Raw genomic sequence first — 21,611 nt, 5'->3', positions numbered from 1 at the left:
ATCTGATTTGTCGAATTTCATAAGGATCGGCTAACTATATCCTATAGCTGCCATATAACTGATTGATCGGAAATGTTATAACTTCGTTGTTTTTCAAGTTAGAAGGATGGAACTTTCTCTGCATTCTAATTTGGGCCAACTTATATGATCTGCTAAATGTCATCAGGATCGGCCGTCTATATCCTATAGCTGTCATATAACTGATTGATCGGAAATGCTATAACTTCGTTGTTTTTCAAGTTAGAAGGATGGGAGTTTCAATGGAATCCTCTTTTGGCAAAATAATTCGATTTGCCAAGTTTCATAAGGATCGGCCAACTATATACGATCCGCTATATATCTAATAATATAAGATGCGTGGCGCCACCTAGCGGACTGCGACTCAACTGCAAGGGTATATAAACTTCGGCTCCGCCCGAAGTTAGCTTTCCTTTCTTGTTTTGACATATCTTATGTAAAAAATTTCATAAGGATCGGCCGACTATATCCTATAGCTGTCATACAACGATCGGAATTGGCATAACTTTGGTGTTTTTTAAGTTAGAAAGATGGGACTTGGTACAGATTCTATTTTGGACAAAATAATCTGATTTGCCAAATTTTATAAGGATCGGCCGACTATATACGATCTTCTATATATCTAATAATATAAGATGCGTGGCGCCACCTAGCGGACTGCGACTGAACTGCAAGGGTATATCAACTTCGGCTCCGCCCGAAGTTAGCTTTCCTTTCTTGTCGTCACTAAAATTGATGTCAGATATTTTGGGTTTGGGTTGGGCAGGTTCGTCACCGGTACGTTACCTCGTTGTTGGTATACGGCTTGATAGAATTCGGCTATCGAGTTGCTGCCTTGGTTAAGTGCATACAACTGATATTCTAGTGTCTTTAAGTCTCTCCTATCAGCAAAGTGTGCAGTCAGACACTTCGATATTGCCTCCCAGTCCAAGGGTGTTATAGGACTCGAGGACAGCATCTGCTTGACCGACGATTTTGTTCCTAATTGCTAATATTATGCCGTAATATTTTGAGGACCCCTTTTTACTGTCATAAGTTTTTAAAACCCTTTCTACTATGTCCGGTAATTTATCCAACTCGCCAATATTGTGGGCTAGTTCCTTTTTAATTATTTGGTCTGAAAAGTTTGAAAAGTCCTTGTTTGGAATAATGATTTCTTTAACCAACCCAGCTAGGTTCTCTTAAAGTATGTCCCTAATTTTCTCTTCAATGTCTTTTTCCGTCAGTAGTTTCGAACTCGTCCTTACAGAGGACGAAGGTCCTGCAAAATTTCCCATCCTATCAACCAAGTCCTATTCAGTCATTTTAATGAGGTTTTTAATGGATGATCGTTAATGGTCTTATGAGGGTTAATTGATCGGATGGCAAACGAATTATATTTAATTTTTTTCTCAAAATTCTAGTTTAAATCTTCGTTAGGTTTTCAATTGGAACTTATGTTATTAATTTGTCTGTTTTGCTTGGGATTTCCTTAAAATTATTTTGTATATCCTTTTTAATATTATATAACATTTTTTTTTTTTTTTTTGTCAAAATTTCTTGATGAGGTTTTCCTCTTATTTTCGATTTGAGCTATTATTTTTTTGTTTGTGATTTTAATCTTTTCTCATAAAATTTTTTTGTTTCGAATATTTCCTAACTAGCTTACATTAAAATCATTTCGGCGTGCGATCGTGCCGATAGGTTCGGCTGATTCCTTTTTGTCCCACGCAGCAACGATTCCTCCTTTGTGTGGGTCTACTACGGAGCCTCCTCTATTCCTGGATCACGTTCCCTTTGAACGGGTACTGAAGGGATCACGGCGATAAAAGTTGGAGCCTGGTTTTTCCGCTAGGTACAATTCCTTTAGGAGTGCGTTGTAGCGTTTCTTTCTAACGGCACTTTTACACTTCCGAATCGCGGTGTTTGGCGTTTCTTAATTAGTTGAAGATATAGCCGAACGTCGGGATTTTTTTACCGATCTGAACGAGATTCGGAACTTGTATCCTTTCGCGGTTTTTCATCAGGTCCCTGCTCGGGCGCCAGTTAAAAAGATTTTATTAATATTCTTTAAAAAAAAGAAATTAATCTTTTTCACATTTTGTTTATTTGAGTATCCGATTAGAACTGACAATTGTGATTCTTATAATTAATAATTACACCTATGCGTTGCTCCATCGCTGCCGCGATCTCGGTCGCGGTTGCTGCTGCTGCTGGCGTCCCTCGATGTCATTGGTAGCTGATGTTGTTGCTGTAGCTTAAGTCCATATCTTCATTGCTAATTGGTCAATGCAAGTGCATTGTGTTGTTGGTGGATGCACTTGCCATCAAGTTCAGTGAGCACCCAAATATTTGGGTGTTTTCGTTCTTTTGGCTTTCCCACGATCGCTAGCATAATCAATGCTTACTCAGCGCACGTGTCTTTCGATCTGTGTGACCCTTATTGGTACCTCGGCATCATATTGCATCCGGTGCACTCAATGCGGTTATGTAAGCTCTTTTGCAGTTGTGGACTTAGCGTTTTATTAGTATTATCTAGTATTTGACATTTAAGGTGTTAACTTTTCCCCCTTAAACGCGGGCGTCCTCGTTCACAACGTAGAAGAGTACAGGGTTAGGTGGGGTTGGATCCGCCGGTGTTTTTGTCGTTTTCGAGGCGGCTTCTTTTGGTCTGTGTTGGCACCTAGTGCCAAGACCTAAGACCCAATCAAGATGCATCCGTGTTGGCACCTAATGCCAAGACCTACTACCCAATCAAGATGCATCAGCAGGTCACGATATACAAGCATCAGACCTACTAGCCTATTAATAATGTAACTCTAAGCAAAAGCCAATACCCAACCTACTAACTCGGCACTAGTCGATGGCTCCGGAAGCAGAATCAGCGTGATCAGCGGGAAGAATGACCGACTGACCGAGGCAAGCCGAAACCAGGCAGTGAAGCCGAAATGCGTGTGGAAAGCAGTACGTGAACAAACAACCCCTGAGTCAGCAGACTCAGAGGTGGGTGACCCTGGCATTAACCTTAGTTTAGCACGTCCAGAACTTTGACCTTTCTTAGATTTAATGATGTATAATTTAGCATCTTATATAAGAGTTATTCTTCTGAAATAAAGACAGTTCCGAAATCAGAGTCAATCGTCTCGTTACTCAGTGTCTGAACCACGACACTTAAAATCAACCTACTTCGAGTGATCCTGGTTAAAACGGTTCACAAGAAGAATTCGCGGCATACCAGTCTACTTCTAGTGTTGCTCCCGTGAAACGGACCACAAGTAGACCCCGCGTCACCTCATTACTTTGCGTGTTGCTCCCGTGAAACGGACCACGAGTTGATCCCGCGGCATACCAGTCTACTTCGAGTGTTGCTCCCGTGAAACGGACCGCCAGTAGACCCCGCGTTACCTAACTACTCCAAGTGTTGCTCCCGTGAAACGGACCACCAGCAGACCCCGCGCTATCTAACCTACTTCGAGTGTTGCTCCCGTGAAACGGACCGCCAGTAGGACCGGCCGATAAGGAATCAGCCGAACCACACACAGCACAGCTGATCACAGCAAGCGTCTGGCCAACCCGAGCAGTCCCTTGCAGAATCCAGGTAAACAATACGACTCCGGGACCTACCGTTACTCCCGTGAGTTCAAGTTTGACGTAGTTGCCGCATAACGCTCTACGGACGAACAGTCTGCACCTTCTAACTAGCATTATGATCAGACTTACGATCATTATGAGCAGGATAGTGGCTGACGTATAATTCACGGAAGCCTCGATTGTCTTCTCTTCTTTAATTTTTTTCAGAATCTTAGTGTTATTTATGTTTAATTCTTTGATTAATTGAAGGGAGAGGACTTCGTTAATTTTAGGGTTTACCGCTGACAGTTGGAAAAGCGGAGGTTCGGGGTCTACCACAGTGACCTCTTTCGTTCTATAGATGTTTTCGCCGATCTGTACTGTGGAGTTCCTGTGCTGGATGATGAAGGATTCTTGAAGATTAAGGTTCTTTCAGCATCAGTGTTCCTGGTAGTAATTCCTCTAAATTAGGCACATGTTGACTGTTGATTGCCTTGCATTCCGGTGGTCTTAGGTTTAATAAAGCGCTCACGCAAGTGTCGTTGTTTAAGTCTTACAGTTCATCCCTAACACAAATGGTTCTATCATTATGCAATTCACATGGTTTTGATATCGCGAATAGTTCCTTTTTACATTCTAACATGTTTTCATATTTTATGTCATATATTATATGGGCCTTTTTTACTGCTTTGACTAATAGGGTTCTACAGATTTCATTACTTATTATTGGGAAACTTATGATATACAGAAGAGCTTTATTATTCGATGCAACGACATTTAATTTCTATTCTTGTAATCACTTCTTGCCCTAATCATCGCTTAGCCGTAGTTTTATTATTAATTTCTAATAATAATAATAATAGTTTATATAAAATTTCTACATATATAAAAGTAAATAAAAAAAAAAATTATCATGGTGGTCCGGTGTTCCTGCCAACCATTTCCATGCCGTTCCTAGGATTTCTATTGCTCTTTTTTGTCTATTGCTTGTTTTTAATTTGAGAAGGTTTTGCTTTATCTTATTTAATTCGTAAGACAGGTAGGGGTAAAGATGATGTGATGGTGTGAGGCTGTTTAGTCCTTTGCTAAGTTCGTCAAATGTATTGTCGTATTCTTTTAGGTCGAATGTATGGATGATTTTGAATGCTCCCTCTTGTTTGGCCGCACGCCCAGTCTCAGAGATCACTTGTAAATTTGAATAATCAAGGACTGTAGACAGGCTGAGGCAAGTTGGTATGAAAAGTCTGAAAGTTAGTTTCTGATGTTATTCTTGTGTATTATTTTCCCGGATTGAGTTTTTATTGTAGTGTTATTATTTTCTTTCACTGTTTCTTTTTTATAGCATGGAGTAAGTTTGGTACCTAGTCTCATATTGTTTTGGCTGTACTTTATCCTGATTATGGTATTCTAAGTCGGCTACTTGTTTTTTTTTTATTTTTTCCCTGATTTCGGTCCGCAGTTTCTCTATGTCTTCTGTGGTGTTCGGAGTGGACCTTCTGATAAACACCTCAACTGGTTTTTCCTTTTTTACTGAGTGGATGGACCTATTGTATTCTTCGACTGATTTGAAAATTAGGTCTAAGATAGCATCTACTCCCCTTGGCTTTTTTGATGCATCTCATGATTTCCGAAAGTGTTGAATGAAATCGTTCTACCTGACCGTTACTGGTTAAAGCGTTTGGGGCTGTTGTATGGACTGATATTTCAAGTTGATCTTCTAAAAGGAATCGAATCGCCGCAGAGTTTAAGGCCTGTTCGTTGTCCATTACTACCCACTTGGGCATGCCGAATGCTATCAGCATTTCTCTCAAAGGCGCTTTAATGTCCTCGGAGGCCCTTGAGTTTAGTATCTTGATTTGGGCGTATTATGAGAACTTGTCGAGACCGATTAGAATATTATTTTTTTCTGTAATATAAATGTCTATGTGGATGATTTCTCCTGGGTACTTAGGGATGGGAGCTGGTTGGATTGCCCCCTTCGGTGGGTGTCTGTCGTATTTGGATTCTCTACATGTTTGACAGGATTGGACTATTGCCTGAATTTTCCTATTTTTATTTTGTTTTCGTTTGCGTCTCTGTGTGCCCTTTTGTGTTCTAATGTAATTATCTGATTCTGAGTTGTTTCTAAAGGTACATCTTCAACTTGATTACTAGTCCTAACTTTGTAAGACTTGAAGTGTGTAGGATAAATAGCTTGAATTTTTTTCCATTATTTCTTCTAAAGTGTAGATACCGTTGATTATTCTGGGATCTAATCGGGCTCGGAGTATATTAATGATTTCCTGTTCTGTGTAAGAAATTATTTTTATTATATGGCGATGAAAAGTTGGAAATGGAATTTCGAAGTTATACGCATCAGTGTTTTCTTTTAATAAAAAAATTTGGGTTTTAAATGAGTTGATCGGGGCTTCTACTGAGAATACTAAATTATGTGAGGAACTTTCTTCGCTGTGGATTGTAGAGTCTGAATGGATTGAATTAACTTCTGGTCGGGCTCTAGATAGGGCGTCTGCTACTACGTTAGCTACACCGGGCTTGCATTTAATTTCTGGTCTGTATTCGCCGATATTGTCCCTCCAGCGATTTAGCTTGGCATTGTGGTTATTTGCACTATTTGAAAAGGTCAGGGGTTGGTGGTCTGTATAAATTGTCACTTTCGAATATCCGTACAGACAATGTCTTAAGCTTTGGAGAGCCCATACGATGGCTAACATTTCCCTTTCGTTCGTTGCGTAATTTTCCTCGGTTTTCGAGAGGGTACGGGATATGAATGTTATTGGTCTATGGTTCTGTTCTAAAACGGCTCCTATGGCAAAATTTGATGCGTCTGTGGTCAGTTGGAATTCCTTCATGAAGTCTGGGTACGCTAGTGCTACATTCCTAGATATAAGTGTGTTTTTAAGTTTTTCGAATGCACCCGTTGCTTCTTTGTCCAGGTTAATGGCTATTCTGCTTGAATTGTATTTGGATACGCGTCCTTCTTCTCCCCTTAGGAGGGCAGTTAAATCTTCGCGTAATCTTTAATACATCTCCTATAATAGCTTGTCATTCCTAAAAATGGTCGAAGTTCCTTTAGTGTTTTGGGTATTGGGAAGTTTTTAATTGTTTTGATTTTTTCGGTGTTGATTTTAATACCCTCTTCTGAAATCGTGTATCCTAGAAAATCGAATTCTTTTTTGAAAAAGTGGCATTTGTCGATTTGTATCCTCATATTGGCTTTTTGTAATGTTAGAAACACTTTGTTCAAGTTTTCGGCATGATCGTTTTCTGTTTTGCTGAGAACGATGATGTCGTCGACGTACACATAACAGATTTTCCCTATGTGTTCTCGCAAAATAAAGCTCTTTGAAATATGGCTGGTGAGTTTTTTATTCCAAATGGTAATCTGGTAAATTCATATTTGCCTCCATTCACTGCGAATGCAGTTTTTTCCATGTCTGACTCTTTAAGTGGTATTTGATGAAATCCACTTTTTATGTCTAGTACTGAGAAGAATCTCTTGTTTCCTAATTGTGCGATTATTTCGCCTATTTCAGGAATGGGGTACCGATCGGATATTTTTACCTCATTGAGCTTTCTATAATCAATCACTAGCCTGTATTTTTGTTTATCATTAGTGTCGGTTTTTTTCGGGACTACCCAAACTGGTGCATTATAGGGTGACCGTGAGGGTCTAATAATGCCATCCTGCAGCATTTCTTGAATTTGTTGTTCTACTTCTTGCCTAAGCGATGCCGGATATGGGTAGTGCTTTCCGTAGACAGGGGTATCGGAGGAAGTTCTAATTTCACCTACAACTCTGTTAGTGTAAGTTAGTTTAGTTTCAGGATCGGCGAAAACGTTTTTATGGGTGTCGGTAAATTTTTTGATTATTTCTCTTTGAGTTTCTGTCATATGTTCGTCTGTTGGTCTGATCTTGTTTACGGCTTGTGCCTCTAATTGATGGATTTTAATTCCCTCCCTCCTACTGAATTTACTGTAAAGTTGTTACTATTGGGTTTAGGGCTTGGTACTAGTTTCGCTTGAATGTAATTTTGATTTGAGCCGGTGTCAATTAAGAATTTCAGAGTTTTGCCGTTCCCGATAGTTACCTTAAAATAGGGTAAAGAGGAACGGTTTATTCTAAAAAATATAATTCTGACATATCAATGGATTCCTGTTGTTCGGATTCCGCTTGCCATGAAGCTTCTTCATCCAGCTCATTTATTCCATTCTCTTCCGATGACTGAAAATATTCTTGTTCCTCATCTACCTCTGGTTGTATATTGAACGGGCTTTGCATTTTATTCGTATTTTAAAAATTTGTGTTGCTCAGGGGTCGTTTCCCTACAAAATTGTTGTCCTGAGACCTATTCATATAGTTAACGTGTCGTGAACGAATAGACTGGTCTACGATCATGGGTGTTGGCTTTGGTTGGGGTCTGGGAGGGGGGTTGGGGTTAAAGAAAGCTTGCGCTCCTGGTTGATTTGTCTGGGTTTGGTTGGGTGGGTTAGGTCGGTTTGATGTTGTTTCAAATATCCTTGGTGGGATTGCGGGATTTTTACTTGGCTTGGGTAATAGTACAGATTTGGTAGAAAATTTGGTTTGGTCATTCGGGGTAGGGCTTGTGGCGGATACCCTCTAGTGGGTATGTTTTTTGGTGTTTGGCCATTCCTAGTGTTCTGATTCTCTATTAGGTTGCAAAGATGTAATGCATGTCCTAAGTCGTGGGGTTCTTTGATAGCCAGAAGTTTGGAAAGATTGCCGTTCAGGCCTCTTACAAATGTATCCAGTGCTTTCTCTCTATACAGTGCTGTTAGTGCCTATATAGTTTCCTGAGATGCTTCGAGATTCCCAATTTGGTTCAAAATCAAAGAAAGTTGTTGGTATACGGCTTGATAGAATTCGGCTATCGAGTTGCTGCCTTGGTTAAGTGCATACAACTGATATTCTAGTGTCTTTAAGTCTCTCCTATCAGCAAAGTGTGCAGTCAGACACTTCGATATTGCCTCCCAGTCCAAGGGTGTTATAGGACACGAGGACAGCATCTGCTTGACCGACGATTTTGTTCCTAATTGCTAATATTATGCCGTAATATTTTGAGGACCCCTTTTTACTGTCATAAGTTTTTAAAACCCTTTCTACTATGTCCGGTAATTTATCTAACTCGCCAATATTGTGGGCTAGTTCCTTTTTAATTATTTGGTCTGAAAAGTTTGAAAAGTCCTTGTTTGGAATAATGATTTCTTTAACCAACCCAGCTAGGTTCTCTTGAAGTATGTCCCTAATTTTCTCTTCAATGTCTTTTTCCGTCAGTAGTTTCGAACTCGTCCTTACAGAGGACGAAGGTCCTGCAAAATTTCCCATCCTATCAACCAAGTCCTATTCAGTCATTTTAATGAGGTTTTTAATGGATGATCGTTAATGGTCTTATGAGGGTTAATTGATCGGATGGCAAACGAATTATATTTAATTTTTTTCTCAAAATTCTAGTTTAAATCTTCGTTAGGTTTTCAATTGGAACTTATGTTATTAATTTGTCTGTTTTGCTTGGGATTTCCTTAAAATTATTTTGTATATCCTTTTTAATATTATAAAACTTTTTTCTTTTTTTTTGTCAAAATTTCTTGATGAGGTTTTCCTCTTATTTTCGATTTGAGCTATTATTTTTTTGTTTGTGATTTTAATCTTTTCTCATAAAATTTTTTTGTTTCGAATATTTCCTAACTAGCTTACATTAAAATCATTTCGGCGTGCGATCGTGCCGATAGGTTCGGCTGATTCCTTTTTGTCCCACGCAGCAACGATTCCTCCTTTGTGTGGGTCTACTCCTCTCTACCTCCTCTATTCCTGGATCACGTTCCATTGAACGGGTACTGAAGGGATCACGGCGATAAAAATTGGACCCTGGTTTTTCCGCTAGGTACACTTCCATTAGGAGTGCGTTGTAGCGTTTCCTTTTTAACGGCACTTTTGCACTTCCAAATCGCGGTGTTTGGCGTTTTCTTAATTAATTGAAGTTATAGCCGAGCGTCGGGATTTTTTTACCCATCTGAACGAGATTCGGAACTTTTATCCTTTCGCGGTTTTTCAGGTCCCTGCTCGAGCGCCAGTTAAAAAGATTTTATTAATATTCTTTACAAATTAATTAATTAATAATTACACCCATGCGTCGCTCCATCGCTGCCGCGATCTCGGTCGCGAGTGCTGCTGCTGCTGTCGTCCCTCGATGTCATTGGTTGGATGTTGTTGCTGTAGCGGTCAGTGCGAGTGCATTGTGTTATTGGTGGATGCACTTGCCATTAAGTTCAGTGAGCTTTGCCAAATATTTGGGTGTTTTCGTTCTTTTGGCTTTCCCACGATCGCTAGCATAATCAATGCTTACTCAGCGCACGTGTCTTTCGATCTGTGTGACCCTTATTGGTGCCACGGCATCATATTGCATCCGGTGCACTCAATGCGGTTATGTAAGCTCTTTTGCAGTTGTTATTAAGAACTTATGCGCGTGTGGCTGGACTTAGCGTTTTATTAGTATTATCTAGTATTTGACATTTTAGGTGTTAACTTATATGTAGAAATTGTATTCTTATGATTAGCGCACTGCTACCCAAATGGCAGCTTAATCTAATCGTCTTTAACAATTATATAATAAAACTACGTCTAAGCGATTACATGAATGGAAATTAAATGTGGTTGATGGAATTATTATGTCAAGATTCGGTCTGGTAGGTCTTGAGGGTGGAATCTTTTTAGTCTTCTCCTGACTCTATTTCTTGGATCGGCGCTGCTACTAGCAGCGGTGCCAAGTCTTTTGGCTAGGCTGTTGGGGTGATGGGGATATTTTTGAGAAAGTTTTTGCAGCTTGTCTCCGATTTTGGGCACGTTAAGATCACGCATTTGGATTCTCGTCGGAAAGTAGTCTGTTCAGGATCAGTCTTTCCATGATTTTTCCCAGAGATGGTAGTAGGCTAATGGGCCTGTATGAGTCTACGTCAGTCGGCCACTACATTAACCACAAATAGGGTCCAGGACACAATAGTTTTTAGAGTGCCCAAAAATTTGGCATCTTTGGCATTGAAGTAGATACTTTCTACGAGAAGCACGCTCAACAGTGACTCTGTATCTCCCAAGTTGAGTTATTTTTAGGGACTCTGCTACATTACCACTCCTCTTTAAGTTGACAAAAAATAAATTTTGCCTAGTTTTAAAATTTGTTGTAGCTTCGTTATCATCTTCGTTAACCGGAATGTTCTTCCAATCAGACTTTTTGGGGCAGTATATGTTAAGGACCTCAAAGCCGTTGTCAGTGAATCCCTGTTCAATCTTTGATTTTGGTTCGTTTGAATGGATTCCTTTGAGCTCAACTCTGTACGCCTTGCCTTCTTTTTGCTGATGGTGCCAAAATTGGCAGTTAAGCAATGTCAGTGTATTAACAGTTGTTCGAATAGCGTTAGAATTGGCTGCATATATTCTGGAAACACCAAATTTGGAAGAACGAATGTAGTAGTTTGAGGAGCCAATGCTATGATCAAGAGATTTTTCAAATAAGACCGGATCGCTTACATTCGGAACGCAGATAGCAGGGATTTTGTTGGGTTTTGCAGATTGGTCATCTCCTCCAAGGGCACCTGCATCCCCATCGCTAGAGTCAACATCCTCCAGATCCTGTTCCATATGTTCTGCTTCAGCAGCCAGACCAGGTGTGACCAGGACCCAATATGCAATATTGTAAAATTATGAACTTACGAATAAAAAAAGTCCTAGCCCACAAGCACTGACTTAAGCACTGGCCGCAACATTATCGTACCGCGGTATACGTTGACGGAGAAGTTCCATCATGATGGGAATGCATTATTTTCAAACCAACTAACCTGTTGCTGTGTGGTGGTGTTAGCTCTTTCCTTGCTAAGTAGACGACCATCCTCGGTTTTCTCTAAGCTGCCGACGGTATTCATGAGTGAAGTCCGGCAACTGACTTTTTCCTTTTTTCTTGGACCTTCCAAATGAAAAATGGTCAAGGTGAAGAGGATGACCAAGCTAGCCTTATCGTAAGATGCGCTTAGATATGTATATGTAACGCAAGCTCTTAGCGTTTAGCCTTTGTAGATACAAAGGCATCCTGAGTTCAGCTGCTGTGCGCATATTGTGGAAGACGTTTCCAGGCAAAATTTTGTAGCTAACGTCCGAGTGAATCGACAAAACTTCTGCGCTGACGTTTTTTACTATAGTTTTATTATAATGCACTGCGTTGCGTTCTAATGCACTACGCTGTATTATTAATTTTTAAGAAGCCATTGTAATTTTGAGCTGTACATGAAAACGGCCCAAAATAAATTTTTTTACGAAGGTGAAGGCGTGATTGAATCACAGGTTGAACAAATATGGAACTTCAAGCAGGAAAATTCATAAAATCTTTTTCAAATAATTAACAAATTTCAGTAAGAGAAGACCCAATACCATGTGATGGTTTATTGGGAATGGACTTCGTTAAAAGAATTAATTGCCAAATATATTGCCAAGTGATTAGACCCGAAAGCAATAATGAACATTCATATGTCGAACGTGACATTCATACGCATTCCCGCTTAAAAAAAGACCTGTGCTAAGACAGTTTTTTATTTTTACAAAAGTGAACTTTTTTTTTTTTATTAGCAGGGTACATTTTTTTTTTAAACTGTCCATTGCGGACAACCATTAAATTGTTTAACATCGACTTCGCTTATCATTAGTAATACATGTAGAACTAAGTAATACTAGACTAGGGTACATTAGAGAAATTTAGCAAAAGGTAGTAAATGTAGGGGTACATTAGAATATGTTAGCAGTATATAGTAAGTGGAGCTATAAATGTTGGAGCATAAGGCCGGTATTTTAGTATGTAGGAAAGAACTGACAACAAGTTATGAATTTGTAAATTCTAAATTTATCCATGTTAGGAAGTCCAGGCGAGGTCTAGAGGGGGCGTTCTCTGCAGTCTTTTGATCTGCAGACTGTTGTCCAGCAAGGCGATGACCGACAGATTTGGGTGGTCATGGAGCCTCCGTATGTACCGCGCGCTGCTTTTCTGTATCTCATCTCTCACCCATGGGAACTTCAGGACCTCGTTAATTGTGTGGTTGAAAAATCTATTTTGGGCCGTTTTCATGTACAGCTCAAAATTACAATGGCTTCTTAAAAATTAATAATACAGCGTAGTGCATTAGAACGCAACGCAGTGCATTATAATCGCCCCAGAGGCGATTTGGATGATCAGCACATTCGACGACCTCGTAGTGCCCCAGAGTTGGATGCCATATGTCCAGATTGGACGTATTATGGCCTTATACCCCAGTAGCTTCGAAGACGTTCTCAGCTTCGATCTCCTACCCATGAGCCAGTAGAAGGATCGAAGTCTACATCAGCCTGTTTCTTCTTCTTCAATAGATGGGGCCTCCAGGTGAGCCTCCGATCAAGTGTGAACCCCAGGTATTTTGGAGTGTCCTCTTGCGGGATTGGTGAGCCGTTTAGGTAGACTGTAGGGCAGTTTCCTGGGCGGAGAGAGAATATGGTGGCGGTGGACTTTTCGTTGTTAACTGTGATATTCCACCGCTTTTGCCATCTATTGAGCAGGTCGAGCTGTGTTTGCATGACCTCAGCAGCCTCCATGTCGCTGTCCGAAGCGGTCAAGAATGCAGTGTCATCTGCATAAGATGCAGCCATCAGGTTCCGATTCTGCAAGACGGGGAGGTCAGCCGTGTATACATTGTATAGCAGCGGTCCAAGAACGCTGCCTTGGGGAACTCCGGCGTGGACCGCTCTAAGCTCTGAGATGGCTTCTGGTGATTAGCTGGATGCTTGGAGGAGGGAGCAGCTTTAATGCAATTGCATTGAAACCATCATCGCCCGGGGCCTTGGTGTTGCTCATGATAAGGATGAGCTCGGCTGTTTCACCTCTTCTAGGTGTTATGCGAAGGCGTTGGCCTTGTCCGTCTCAGATCTGCACCAGATGCCGTCTGTTCTTCTCACGGGTGGGGTCCTTTCAGCTTGATGCTTTTGGTGACTCGCCATAGGTTGTGCTGAGGGTCGCCTGGCTCTAGTTCCTCAACGAACCCGTCAAACGGCCCTTTCCTCACCCTCGCCAGCGTATCCGACAGAAGTTTGGACGCTCTGTTAAGGGCGGTTTTGTCTCTTGGGTTCCTTGAGAGCATCCATACTCTCCGGAGTCGTCGCTTTACGAGCTTGAGCTCTTCGACTTCCGGGCTCCAGAAGTGGATGTCTTTGTCGGTTGCTCTTGGGCGGTTGGAGAGTCTCGGTGCAGCTACTGAAGCTGCTTATTGGATGTGAGCGGTCATTGTTTCCACGGCAGTGTCGATGTCATGAGGAGAGTCAAGAGGCAGGCTGGGGTCGGAGAAGGTGTTGAGATGGTGTTCATAGTTGCCAATATACGTTGTTTTGAAAATTAGCCTTTTACGTGCTGACCTGAGCAGGGCAGGGCTGTAAAGCGAAACGGCGAAGGCGCTGTGGTCCGAAATGAGATCGACCACTTCTCTAGTTTGGATTCCAGCAGAGTCCAATCCTCCTGCGTTGACGAAGGTCATGACCCAGACGACACGTCTGGGATCTTATGAGGATCCGTGGGCCAATATGTGGGTGCACCAGTCGCATGGCAGCTCAGGTTTCTGGAGTGAATCTGCCTGTAAAGTGCAGTGCCTTTTGGGTTCCTGATCCTAGAGCCTCACCAGGGGTGTTTTGCGTTGAAGTCCCCGCCAATGATGAATTTGGGACCAAAGCAATCAAGCAGCAAACTAAATTCCTCTTTGCTAACGTTGTGTTTGGGTGGGCAGTAGGCAGCAGCAATGGGGATGTCTCCGTTGGCGGTGGAGACCAGAATTTGGGAGCATTGGACCCAATTTTCTCTGATGGCAGGATGTGGCTTATATTTTATGCTGCTTCCATTCGGGTGGTTGGCGGCAATGAGGTCGTATCCTCTGATTTTTAGGCATGATCGGGTGGTAAAATGCGTTTCCGAAAGTCGGATTGATTGGTCTTGCAGTATAGCTCGACTTCTGGTCTGGTGACCAGACCATTGGCGTTCCAAACTGTGACGTCTAGTCCCGCTTGCATAGGGAACTGCAGACGGTGGCCATCATTTTAGTCATTTGGGTCATGACCTTCTCCATCATGCGCTCGAACATTGACTCCATTCTTGCGATTAAGGCGTCCATCGGATTGCTTGTAGGACTAGGATCGAGTTTGGCATTGATGTCAAACTGAGAAACTCCGCTTTTCGCAGCGCTGGCATGGCTAAAGTTGGGGTTGACCTTGCTGAAATGGGCTTTCTGGCCTCGTGGCACTGTCGGCTTCACGGCAATCGCGCCTTTGGCCTTTTTATAGGCTGGACAACCCACTTCAAACATCGGTGTTGCATTTGGCAGTAGCGCTAGGTGTGGCCAAACGCCTGGCAACGATAGAGTTGGGGCACGTCATTGAATTTGATTGACGGCTCGACCTTAACAACGGTGCTGCATAACCGTTTAATTTGAAAGACTTTTTAATGTTCTTTGCAGGCTCGAGGTTGACGAAGAAAAGATTCAACGGCTTCTTCGTTCCTCTTTATGTGGGATTGTGTATGTCCCTAACGTTATGGCCATGCAAGTTTAAGCCCTCCTTAATGTCGTCTGGGTCGGTGCAGAAGTGAAGGCCTTTTACGACTACCCTGGGCTGAAAAGTGTGGTATCGCTTATTATTTTCGCTCAGAAATTGCTTCAGTTTAGTGTATCCCTCCTTGTTCGGAGTCATAACTCTTGAAGTGTTGTTTAGGCTAGTCTTATATGTGACTTAAACTTTGATTCCAAGGGCGTCGGAGATGGCTTTAGAAGGGCTTTGATATTGGTCACATCGGGTATAAAAATCGGCTTTATCTCCTTGGGGGTCTTCTTGGGATCGTCAGTCTTTGAAGCCGTTGGAGGAGATTCTGTTTCGGTATCGGAGTCAGACAACTCCTCGTCGTCCGAGGGAAGGGGCAAAGGAATTACCTTTGAACCTGAGCTTGGTCAAAAGCGCGGGTCTAGCTGACGCGCATTTTGAAAGATTGTCACTTTTTATCACACTAATGAAAAATGAATTCAGCAGTTTTTTTTAAACTTTACATGCCTAAAATTGACCAAAACTAAACACCTAAATATATTAAAAATTAAAAGTTTTTTCAAAATTCTAAAAGTTGACCATTGGTCAAACGACTTTATTTCGATATTGACAAAAAAAATTCAAAAAGTCAATTTTTATATTTTTGAAAAGTTTTTAATAATGTTCAACCTACAAAACGGTAGGTGGTCATTTGAAAATATTGATGGTCATTGGTCACATGATTGGTCATATCACACTATTGAAAACGATTTCAGTAGTTTTTTTTTAAATTTTGTTTTACCTGTGCAATAAATGACCAAAACTAAACACTTAAATATTTCAAAAACTAAACGTTTTTTCAAAATTCTAAAAGATTGGTGGTCAAACGCGCTTATTTCAATATTAAAAAAAATCATTTGTGGCGGTGTGGTGTGGGTGGTCATTTGTGGTCTTGGATGGGCAATCGATTGCACCCTTTTTTTAAAAAAAAAAATTATTTCACCCGACTCAACTTCTCGTAGCTTTGTTCTATGCTGCATATCAAATATTCTATGTTCTTTTTGCTTTTGGCTGTTCCGGCGAGTGATGCTGCTGAGCACCGTGTTCTTTGTATGCTGATTGCAGAAATGAACTTTTTGAGGCAGGGGTAGTGTAGCATGATAAAATTAAAATAGATACTGTTGAGCTATCAGCGTTTTGATAGCGACCGATCTTTATATTGTAAACATTCCCACACTCGCATCTAGCACCCTAACGGCGGACCAAGCTTGAGAAATGAAATAAACAAATTCCTTCTATTGAGCCGGCCACGGCAAAAACAACATTAGACTAAACATCCGTTAGAATCACGCCACTGCGGCTCCCCTTTTTGAGCATCCGTATTGAAACCCAAATTTTCCATGCTGATCACAGCAATCCCATTCAATAAATTCTCTTCGGAATTCAGTTCGTAAGATCGCGTTTAGTCCGCGCCACATCTGGGGTGCCCCAAGGAAGCCATCTTGGACCCCTACTTTTTACACTGTTTATTAACGACTTGCCCCTTGCCTTAACTAATTCACTTGTACGCTGATGACGTTAAGCTATGCCTTCAGTATAAATTCACTAGCGTCTGGACTTCAATCCGATTTGGATAAACTTCAAAATTGGTGTTTAGCAAATAACCTAAAGCTTAATGGATCGAAATGTAAACTTATGTCTTTTTACCGATCTAGTCCTCACCAGGCTATGTACTTTCTTTATGGGAACGCCTTAGAACGATTAACTCAGGTTAACGATCTAGGTGTCCTATTAGATTTGAGACTTAAATTTACTGACCATATATCTACCATGGTTAATAAAGCTATGGGTGTGCTTGGTTTTATTAAAAGATGGTCAAAAGAATTTAATGACCCGTACATAACTAAAACGTTATATGCATCACTGGTCAGTCCGATTCTTGAGTATGGATCGTGTGTCTGGAGTCCTAAATATTGAGTACACCAAGATCACATTGAATCTGTATAAAAAAACTTCCTTACTTTTGCGCTTAGGGAACTTAATTGGGATACAAATCTTTACCTTCCCTCTTATCGTAGTAGACTTTTACTAATCAACTTACCATCATTAACAAACCGTAGAACGATGCTGGGTGTCATGATTCTATACAATCTTATTTATGGAAATATAGACAGCCAGCATTTACTAACAAGCTTAAATTTTAACGTTCCTAGTAGAAGGGCTAGAAACTTTCGTCCTCTACTCCTCAGCCATTGTAGTTCGACATATGCCCAACACGACCCGTTCAGGGTATTATGTTCGGACTAAAATTGTCTCTACCACATCTTGTCACCTTGCTCTACTAACAATCTCAAATCGCTTATATTAACCGCCTTATCTGTGCAACACTCTTCCTCGTGATATCTTTCTCCTACTTTTCGCTTAACTATCTTGGATCTATTCCCTCTTTTCCCGTACGTCACGCGGCAGCGTCCCTCTGTCGGTTGGACGGGAGGTGGGCTGTACGTATGCAGTGGGAACCGCGCAAAAAAAAAAAAACACATACTTCGGGTAGATCCCGGAGCAACAAGGAAAAGAATCAACCCAAGCCTGGGCAGTCGGAATCTAGCTTAGGTTAAGCTACAATACCTTGTTAGATATAAGATCGGGAACCAAATGAAATTAAATAAAATTTAAAATATATTTATACCCTTGCAGAGGAAATTATATTTTTGGTCAAAAGTGTGCAACGCAGTGAAGGAGACATCTCCGACCCTATAAAGTATATATATTCTTGATCAGGATCACCTCTTGAGTCGATATAAGCATGTCCGTCTGTCTGTTTCTACGCAAACTAGTCTCTCAGTTGTAGAGCTATCGAGTTGAAACTTTGCACACATTCTTCTTTTTTTTGCAGGCAGTATATAAGTCGGAACGGCCGGGTCAACTTTATCCTATAGCTGCAATATAACTTGTGGCGAGTCAACCGACAAAATTTAAAATAGCAACGAATAAATTCTTGTTCGCCATAGTATCCAAAAACCCTTTGGGCATACTAAAAGACTACTCGCTACAGTAAGCTCCACTCTTCAAGAAGTCTTAATTTTCACAACCTAGACATTAAACCAAATCTTTGTGTCCACCCTATCTTTAATAAATATTAATAGTTATTAACCAACGTGGTTATATTTGTTTGGAGCATATAAGTCTCCATAATTGGTGACCCTCAACAACTTGAACAATTTCAAATCACATCAAAGTCTTGAGTACATACACACAAGTATTTCACAACATGGCCGAAAACCAAGACTTCGCTGACGCGCAAGACGCTGCGCAATTCACTAGCACAGCCATCCGTATTTGGAAAGATGCCGTTCCCAAATTTACAATCAATCACAAACATAGAAATGTTCTTCACGAAGTTAGAAAGTTGGTTCACAAGGACTTGGTGCACGAAAAGAACAGGAAAAGTTCGCTGCAGTTATCGCCTACGCAGACCCCAAATACCTGGAACAAGTACACGATCTTGTGAACAATCCACCCGAAAATGCCCCTTATTCCACCTTAAAGGAAGCGATCCTTTCAAAGTTTACGGATTCGGAAATGGTACGTTTGGACAGACTTGCAACTGGAATTCAGCTCGGCGACAGCCGCCCAAGCCACTTACTCTGCCAACTGCAGCAAACCAAGGCAACCTGCGACGAATCAGTAGTACGACGCTACTGGATCAAACGTTTGCCTCCTCCCGTGCGCGCGGTAATTGTCGGCATGATAGGAAGCTCACCGCAGACCAAACTCTCACAACTGGCAAAAGCAGCCGATGCAGTTATGGATTCCTTAAACGACGATGCGGCTGACCACGTATATGCTTTTTCAAAAAACAAACAACAGCAGTCTCATCAAGAAGAACGCGTCATAACGCTGACCATAAGACTCGACGATAACGACAAGGCTCTGCAGCAGATTAACAACAAACTGGGACAGTTACTAAATCACAATCAAGCGTGTGGCAGAAATAATCAGCGACCCCAAAATTATTACTGCAACAATGCACCTTCTAACGATAGATCGTCACAACAACTGTGTTGGTACCTGGCAGCAAGCGCTGTTCAAGACACTCGGTGGGAAGGGGGCACCAAAAAGTACGCCTTTAACTCAGCAAACTGGTCGCGGACGTTAGAGGCGCTGGCGAGGATGAGCATACCTCGATACCTCCTAGGATAGTGGATAGCTACCTGAGCAATAGATCCCTTCTATTTGACACGAACGAGGGACGCAAAGAGCGCGAGGTCACCGCCGGAGTGCCCCAAGTCTCAGTGCTCGGGCCACTGCTCTGGAACGCAATGTATGATGGTGTTCTTCGGATTCCAATGGCCGAGGGAACATCCGTAATTGGATTCGCCGATAACGTTGCAGTGGTGGTCGTGGCGAAGACAGTCGGGGAGGTGGAAGCTACTGCGAACCGTGCGATCGAAAAAGTGGAGGCTTGGCTGTCCACCGTCGGACTACAATTGGCACCGCACAAGACGGAGGCAGTGCTAATCTCGAGCCGTAAAAAAGTGGAAACGGCGACGGTCCGAGTAGGAGGAGTGGCCATCACCACAAAGAGAGCCATTAAATACCTCCGAGTGATGCTGGAAACGAGGCTCTCATTCCGGGAGCACCTGGAGTAGGCTCACAAGAGGGCTAGTGAGTCGATAAGGGCACTCTCACGCATGCTGCTCAACATTAGAGGCCCGGGGCAGGAAAGGCGTAAGCGATCACCAGCGTGGTAAGTGTCGGACGACGCGGCACTCGTGATCGCCGGTCTCATTCTGCTAAGGGAACTGGTCCGGGAGAGGCCGAGACGGCGCAGGACGAAACCACGTCGGCGTCGGCTAGGAAGTTAGCGGCGAGAGCCAGAAGCCGGCCAACTGGCAGAACTTATGGGCAAACTCCACAAAGGGACGTTGGACGCATAGGCTCATTCCGGAAGTGGGCATATGGACCGGAAGAAAGCACGGCGAGGTGGATTTTTACATGACCCAGGCCCTTAGCGGACACGGGTGCTTAATAAGCTATTTGAAGCGTTTCGGGCACGAACGAGAGGATGGCTGCCCCTCATGTGGCAGGGGGGTCATGGAAGACGCCTACCATGTCCTCTTCGACTGTCGGCGCTTCGACGAGGAGCGCATCAACCTGGAGGAGAGCCTGGAGGAGATCTTCTCACCAGGGTGAATGGTGCCACTGATGATGGAGTCGGGGCGCAAATGGGAAGCCACAGCCAAGTTTGTGGCGAAGGTCTTGAAGGAGCTGAGAGCCCTGGAGAGGGTGCATAACGGGGGGAGGACTAAGCTGCAGGAGTTGGGCAAAGCATTGCTTTACGGCCGTACCGTCCAACACAACAGCATCAAGTGCCTCTAGCCCCCTTAATAACTTGAATTTATAGTAATGTAAATAATTGGTAGGATAAATTTAAGAGAAAATAAATAAAATACGAATATAAAAAAAAAAAAAAAAAACACACACGTGTTCTATGGAAAAACTACTTTCTCCTAGATCGATCTTAACCGCGCATACAATCAAATCCCAATAGAACCTAAAGACATCCCTAAAACGGTTATAACAACTCCATTTGATCTGTTTGAATTCACACACATGACATTTGGACTGTGATGAACGCAGCTCAAACCTTTCAACGCTATATGCATACAGCATTCAGAGATTTAGACTTTGTCTTTGTTTACGTCGACGAGATAGCCGTCGCATCGGCCAACATACAACAACATCATATCCATCTGCGCCAAGTTTTCGAGAAACTGCAAGAGTACAATCTCACGATAAGCCCCAGAAAATGTAGTTTCGGAAAAGAATCAATTGAGTTCTTAGGACATCAAATTATCCACCAGGGTCTTAAACCTCTACAAACCAAGGTAAAAGCCATTACAAATTTCCCCTTACCCGAGGTGGCCAAAGAATTACGAAGATTCCACGCAATGATCAACTTTTTTAGACGATTCCTCCCCAATGCTATTCAACATCAAGCTCCACTGGTGCAGCTTATACCAGGCAATAAGAAAAACGATTCCACCCAACTGGACAACAGAAACAATCGACAAATTCAACAGTTGCAAAAATTCTTTAGCACAAGCTGCACTATTGGCACATTCTGCATCCAAACCTCTCGCTAAGCACAGACGCGAGCAACATAGCAGTGGGAGCGGTTCTACATCAAGTCATCAACTCGGAATACCAACCAATGGGATTCTTCAGCATTAAGCTCTCAGAAACACAACGAAAATATAGCACATACGATCGGGAACTCCTAGCAATTTACCTCGGAATAAAACTAAATAAATAAAATAATTTCCGTCACATGCTGGAAGGCAGGGTTTTTCACATCCGTACAGACCACAAACCCTTAGTATACGCCTTCGATCAAAAACCCGAAAAAGCATCCCCGCGGCAACTTCGCCAATTGGATTTCATAGGACAATTCACC

General features: G+C 42.1%; 1 protein-coding gene across 1 annotated transcript in view; it reads right to left on the bottom strand.

Moving 5' to 3' along the window:
* Window positions 1–21,611, bottom strand: part of LOC6504327 (neuronal acetylcholine receptor subunit alpha-7) — a 577,668-nt gene that overhangs the window by 168,807 nt on the left and 387,250 nt on the right. The window lies entirely within an intron of this gene.

This window comes from Drosophila ananassae, chromosome XL (assembly GCF_017639315.1).
Source record: "Drosophila ananassae strain 14024-0371.13 chromosome XL, ASM1763931v2, whole genome shotgun sequence".
NCBI classification, from domain to species: domain Eukaryota; kingdom Metazoa; phylum Arthropoda; class Insecta; order Diptera; family Drosophilidae; genus Drosophila; species Drosophila ananassae.
This window is presented reverse-complemented; position numbering and strand designations above follow the sequence as displayed.